Below are 6,329 nucleotides of genomic sequence, written 5' to 3' on the forward strand. Positions count from 1 at the left end.
ACGTCGACGTCGTCGATTGTGACGTCGACATCGTCGATTGTGACGTCGTTTGGAAATGATTGTTTGAACCGTGAGCTTTGTTTAAAACGAAGCGGGGGGGGGGGGGTTCGGCATTGTTTAAAAGTGGAGGGCCGTATCAAAACTCAGGGGCGGGTGGGGTGGTCGGGGGGGGGGGGGTTAGCGGCACGACACAGACAATGTAAAACAAATAAACTTTCAAAGAATCTCAAACGCAAAACGCGACGAGCCCAAGACAGATGCGTAGTGTTCCAAGGTGACGGGTGGGTGTGGGGGGCTCAAGGCCCCCCCCCGTTACAGTCAAGCTGACACATGCTGTTATAATATCTACAATATTTTACAGCAACGGTGACTTTATTTTATTATTTTGACGTCGCGGTGAAAATGTGTAAAGTTGAGCGCTGAATCCTTCTGGAGTGAGGGGGGGGGGGGCTCGGCCCGGCTTTAGCCATACCCCCCCCCTCCCCCACCCCTCCCCCACCCCTCCCCCACCCCTCCCCCACCCCTCCCCCACCCCTCTTCGTCACTTGCACAGCTGCTAAGCAATATCACTCGGCTCTATCGTCACGAATATCTGGCTCCCACCGCGGATTATTATTATTTGGGGGGGGGGGGGGGGGGCTGGGTCGGAAGAATACAAATCTAAAACGTCAAAGTTAACAAGAGCATTTCACAGCGGCTGCACAGACTGCAAAACGTGAATTGGTAAAGTGGGCGCGCGTCAAACCGCAGTTCATCGTGAACTGAGAATTGTTTACACTGCACGTGGGGAGGTGTCTTCTTGGTGGCCAAAGGCCTCGCGAGGGACGGCGAGAGAGAGGTGAAGCGAGGTGGAGCGAGATGGTGGAGTGGTGGGACGCCCGGTTAGCGCGGCCCCTTCTCAAACGTGAACTGGCGAGTGTTTTGATACAATAGTCCGAGTGCCGGTTGGGAGACGCGTCTTGGATTGGGTGGATCGTGGCATAGCTGGCAACCTTGCCGCACAACCACCATCCCACTCAGCGAGCCACGAGCGTTGCCACATCTCCAGGAATTCGCATCTCTCATCGGGTCGCAGCAGCAGCAGCAAGATATTCGCAACCGAGATGTGATACCGACCTCGCCGTGCTGAACTTTACCCGAGCTGATGCCACGCCGTTTTTTTTATTGTGGGCCGATAGACCTCGCGCTGACCAAGAACATCTCTACGTTGTGTTTGGTCCGGGGGTCCAAAAAAAAAGCCAAAAGGGCGAGTGCATCATCTTCGTTCCGCGCGTTGCCGACCCCGCACACATCACAGAGGGCACGTCGGCCCGGTGACTCCCGAAGACGCGGTGACTTCTTGTCATCGCGAGGCCTCGCGAACGCGACGCGACTCAACCAAAACAAAGAACAAAACAATCTCAGCTCGCGCACGGGAGAGAGTTTTCCTGGCCGTTGCAAGCGACCCCCCCCCCCCCCCCAGCCTCTCGGCGCGAGTTTCATTCGCGGAGGCTTAACGAGAATAACCAATTCCGTCTGAAATGGAACGGAAGTTTTTTTGTTGTTTAAGTTCGGGGCCTCAGGCCGCGGCGATGCATTGACTCGTCGTCCGGGATGTCCCTCGATCGACAAGACTCAAGTGGGGGGGGCTACCCCTTCACTACCCCCCGCACCATCACCGCACCCCCCCCCCAATGTGCGGGATTGTGGTGGGTGGGGGAGGCGTTAGCTATCTAGGGGTGTGCAGGCGGTGCAACTGCCCTGGCGAGAATTGGCCAGAGGAGCCGCGCGGGGGGGGAGGGGGGGGGAGTGCGCGGCTATCCTCCTTAGCAGGCGTCGGGATACAAAGACGGAGGTGTGTGGGGGGGGGGGGGGCAGCTGGATGTGGGGGGGGGGGGAGTGGGGAGTGGAATTGAACAGGGGACCACATTTAATTTCTTGCACCGGAGCCCAAGCCGGCAGAGTAACTACGCAGCTGTGGTAAATACGAACCGAGAAGCTTCCAGTTACAAGTTCTATACCCGATCCAGCTCTCGAAGAGCTCTCTCTAGAGCTGCCTCTGGTGGAGTCCTTCCGCCAGCAGTGGCGTGAGCAAGCAATTGCAGGGCTTGCGCCTTTACCGCGTTTTCTACTCACCCAAGGCGGTGCTGTAGCGATGCTCGTTTGTGTGTCGTTCTTGCGATAAATGTTGTTAACACACGCAAAAAAAAAAAAACACCAAAAAAAATAAACATGGTCCGTCACAGGGACTTTCCGTTACAGACCCCCCATCAAGTATTACGGACAGGGATTGCCACCTGCCCAGGTGCGAGTATTGGTCTTTGGATCCTCTGTGTGTTTCCGGGGTGGCAGCAGCAGCAGCAACAGCAGCAGCATGTGTTGCTTTGCTGCCGAGATCTGAACTTGACTGCACAGTTGTCGCAACAGGCGCAGTGCTGGTCGGAGTGGACAAGCATGGTCGTCCGACTCAACACCTACCCAAGTTAGGGGTTGCCACCTGTTCTGCTTTTCCCCGGAATCCTCCTCTCGCTGTACCCGGGAAATCTGCGAGTCTTCGCGGTGGCGTGTTAGCTACAGTACTTCCCCGCTCGTTGGCAGTGGCGTAACGGCAGACGGCTACAACGACGACGAGAACCAATTGGGAATGACACACGGGACGTCCATCTCACTCTGCCCGTCCATTCACGCACTCACCCACACGGGAGGACACCGCGAGACACGGAAGCTGGCGATTGGTCGTTACCATCACGAGCGGTGCCGTTCCATCGCCTACCCCACCCCCCATCGTTCCGCAACCACTCGCTCCGGGTGTGGTACAAAGCAGTTGCTGTGATAGATAGATCGTTTATTGTCATTGTCACCAGTACAACGAATTAAAATGCTCACCAGTCAGGGCATCTTCATAAATTTAAATAAAACAAGAAAATAAAAATTAAATTAAATGCTTGCGGCGGCTACGATGGCGATCGTTTCGCCGTGTCGGCTGTAGTTCCCACCCCTCCCCTCCACCCTCCCCCGGGGGTGAATTTTCAATCTTGCTCCGGATTTATAAGAGTTTGGTGTGGCGGCGGTCGTTAATTGGGTCGCGCTGGGGAAATTGTGTCACCCATTCACAACGCCGATTTCGAAGAATAACGCCGAAAGTGCAATAACGGTGACGGTAAATAGAGCGATGAGGGGGAGAGGGGAGGGGGAGAAGTGCGTTTTATTTCTATAAACTTAACGCTAAGAAAAAAAAATAACTCCCTTATTCATATGAATATATTTAAAAAGCCACAACAAAAAAACTGAAACAAAACGTAACCATAAAAGAAAGAGAAAAAAAAATCGCAAAAATCACTTTTGAACAAAAAAATATTATAGGCGACGCCAAGGTTGACTAGTTTATACGTTTATATTCGGTGTAGTGATTGTGCTTCCGTGAGCATGCCTGAAGCATGACGCATGGCTAATCGTTACCTGAGCCACTACCTCAATCACTCCCCGACTCGCCTGACCGGCCGTGGGGTGAACCGCTAACCCACATCACTCACCAATTCACTCACCAATTCGCTCACCAATTCACTCACCAATTCGCTCACCAATTCGCTCACCAATTCATTCACCAACTCGCTCACCAACTCGCTCACCAATTCGCTCACCAACTCGCTCACCAACTCGCTCACCAACTCGCTCACCAACTCACTCGCTCACCAACTCGCTCACCAACTCACTCACCAACTCACTCGCTCACCAACTCACTCACCAACTCACTCACCAACTCACTCACCAACTCACTCACCAACTCACCAACTCACTCACCAACTCGCTCACCAACTCACTCACCAACTCGCTCACCAACTCACTCACCAACTCACTCGCTCACCAACTCACTCACCAACTCACTCACTCACCAACTCACTCACCAACTCGCTCACCAACTCGCTCACCAACTCGCTCACCAACTCGCTCACCAACTCGCTCACCAACTCGCTCACCAACTCGCTCACCAACTCGCTCACCAACTCACTCACCAACTCGCTCACCAACTCACTCACCAACTCGCTCACCAATTCGCTCACCAACTCGCTCACCAACTCACTCACCACCTCGCTCACCAATTCGCTCACCAACTCGCTCACCAACTCGCTCACCAACTCGCTCACCAACTCACTCACCAACTCGCTCACCAATTCGCTCACCAACTCGCTCACCAACTCACTCACCAACACTCGCCACCACCACCACTCTCCGCTCCACTCTCCTCCTCGACTCCCTCTCTCTCCGTCCCCTACTGCTCCCCCGTCTGTGGGCGAATGTGTGTCCAGGGTTATAGGTGGGGCTAGGGTTAGGGTCTGGTTGGCTAGAGCGGTTATGTGGTTAGGGTTAGTGTAAGTAGAGATGTCATTGGGGCTAACATGGCTAGGGTTAGCCATAGTCTTATTGGTTGGGTAGGGTTAGGGTCTGGTTATGTGGTTAGGGTTAATGTAAGTAGGGATGTCATTGGGGCTAACATAGGTAGGGTTAGGGTCTAGTTGTGTGTTTCGATTTAAAGCTTTCGTGACTGCAGGGATTCATCTTCTTGGTTCTTTCGGTAAAGTCACGTAGAAGGGAAATAATAAAAATAAACATAATAAAATACAATTCTTACGACGTTTCGGCCACAACGCAAGCAGCCGTCCTCAGGTAGAAAACAGGTGTGTCGAGAAGAGAACAGGTCTGTCGAGAAGCCCTGTTCTCTACCTGAGGACGGCTGCTTGCGTTGTGGTCGAAACGTCGTGAGAATTGTATTTTATTATGTTTTATTTTTATTTTATTATTTCCATTCTACGTGACTTTACCGAAAGAACCAAGAAGATGAATCCCTGCAGTCACGAAAGCTTTAAATTAAAATCAGCTGTATGGTTTAGGGCTAGCAGCGATCCGGGTTCTGAGTAGAGTTTGGCTCACGAGGTGTTCTCTGCGCTACGGTCACGGGCTCTGTGTGTTTGTCTGGCGTTGGGTTAGGGCTAGGGCTATGACGAGAGTCCGTCTCTGATTGGCTGCCCCCCCCCAACCCACCCACCCACCCCCCAAAATCCCAGTTCGCTGTTCTCGAAGTATCAAGGGCCGATTATTCTTTTCTCTCTCCCACTTTCGATATTTGATTCAGGTTTTCCCATCCCTAGCTCTAATCTACATAGATCAAACATTAATATTTGTGATTTTTAAAAATATATATTATTCTCATAATTATCATTATATAATTATTATTATCATCATGCCATTATTATCATTATATAATTACTTTCATATCATTATATAATTATTATCATTAAATATTATCATCAGCATTATATAATTATCATTATATAATGCTGATATAATAGTATCATAATATAATTATTATCATTATATTTTAGTTATCATTATATAATTATCTAATTATTATAACTCCATAATTATTATAATTATATAATTATTATCATTATATAATTATTATCATTATATTATCGTTATCATTATATCATTATTATAATTATATAATTATCATTATATAATTAACCAAGGAGCTGTGGATCTCACGGGCGGCCAGGCACCCACCTACTCCATTGCTGCTCTTGTTCTCAAATTCCAGTCGGTTTTTTTGTCCCTTTAAAAACAACAACAACAACAACAACCCAACAACCACGATGACGATTTCGTTTGTTGTTGTTGTTGTTGATGTTGCTACCTTCCCGGCTGTCGAATCCACACGCAGATCGCCACGTTTTACGCCGAGGCCGTTAGCCGCGATTCGCTGTAACAATAATTATCATAATCATTATAATTAATATTTTAATAATTGATCTTTATTATTGACCTTCTCTTGACAGTTTGCTCGTTTTGTGTGCGAGTGTGCACGTGTGTATGTTTGTGTGACCCGAGTTCGATTCCCGCTCACGGCCAACACCAGTGGCAATTTTCCGAACCGGTCCTGGGCCTCCCCTATGTCGACTCAGCCTCAAACGAGTACCTGGTGCGGTGTGTAGTAAACATCGCCACTTGGGGAGACAAAGGCGGTCGGGCGTGGTGTTGGCCACCCACCTGCTCTTGCACCGTTCCGACCTTCGTGGGTGCTCGCGAACAGCACTTGCCCCAACAGTCTGTTAAGGCTACACGGGGGATCTTTGTCTTTGTGCGCGCGTGCATCTGTCTCGTCATCTCTTTTCAAGGAGATTCGGCGTATAAAAAAAAACCCACACACACATACAAACTTTATAGTTGGATAGCACACACTTTGTAGGCGACCCATCTTGTCTATTGTAGCAGTGCCCTAAACACAAATGCACTAACGGGCCAGGAATGCGGCGGCAAGGAACACAAACCACGCGAGCTGGGAGCGTTTAACT

This window comes from Lethenteron reissneri, chromosome 3 (assembly GCF_015708825.2).
Source record: "Lethenteron reissneri isolate LAM-NWPU_2019-01 chromosome 3, ASM1570882v1, whole genome shotgun sequence".
Taxonomy (NCBI): domain Eukaryota; kingdom Metazoa; phylum Chordata; class Hyperoartia; order Petromyzontiformes; family Petromyzontidae; genus Lethenteron; species Lethenteron reissneri.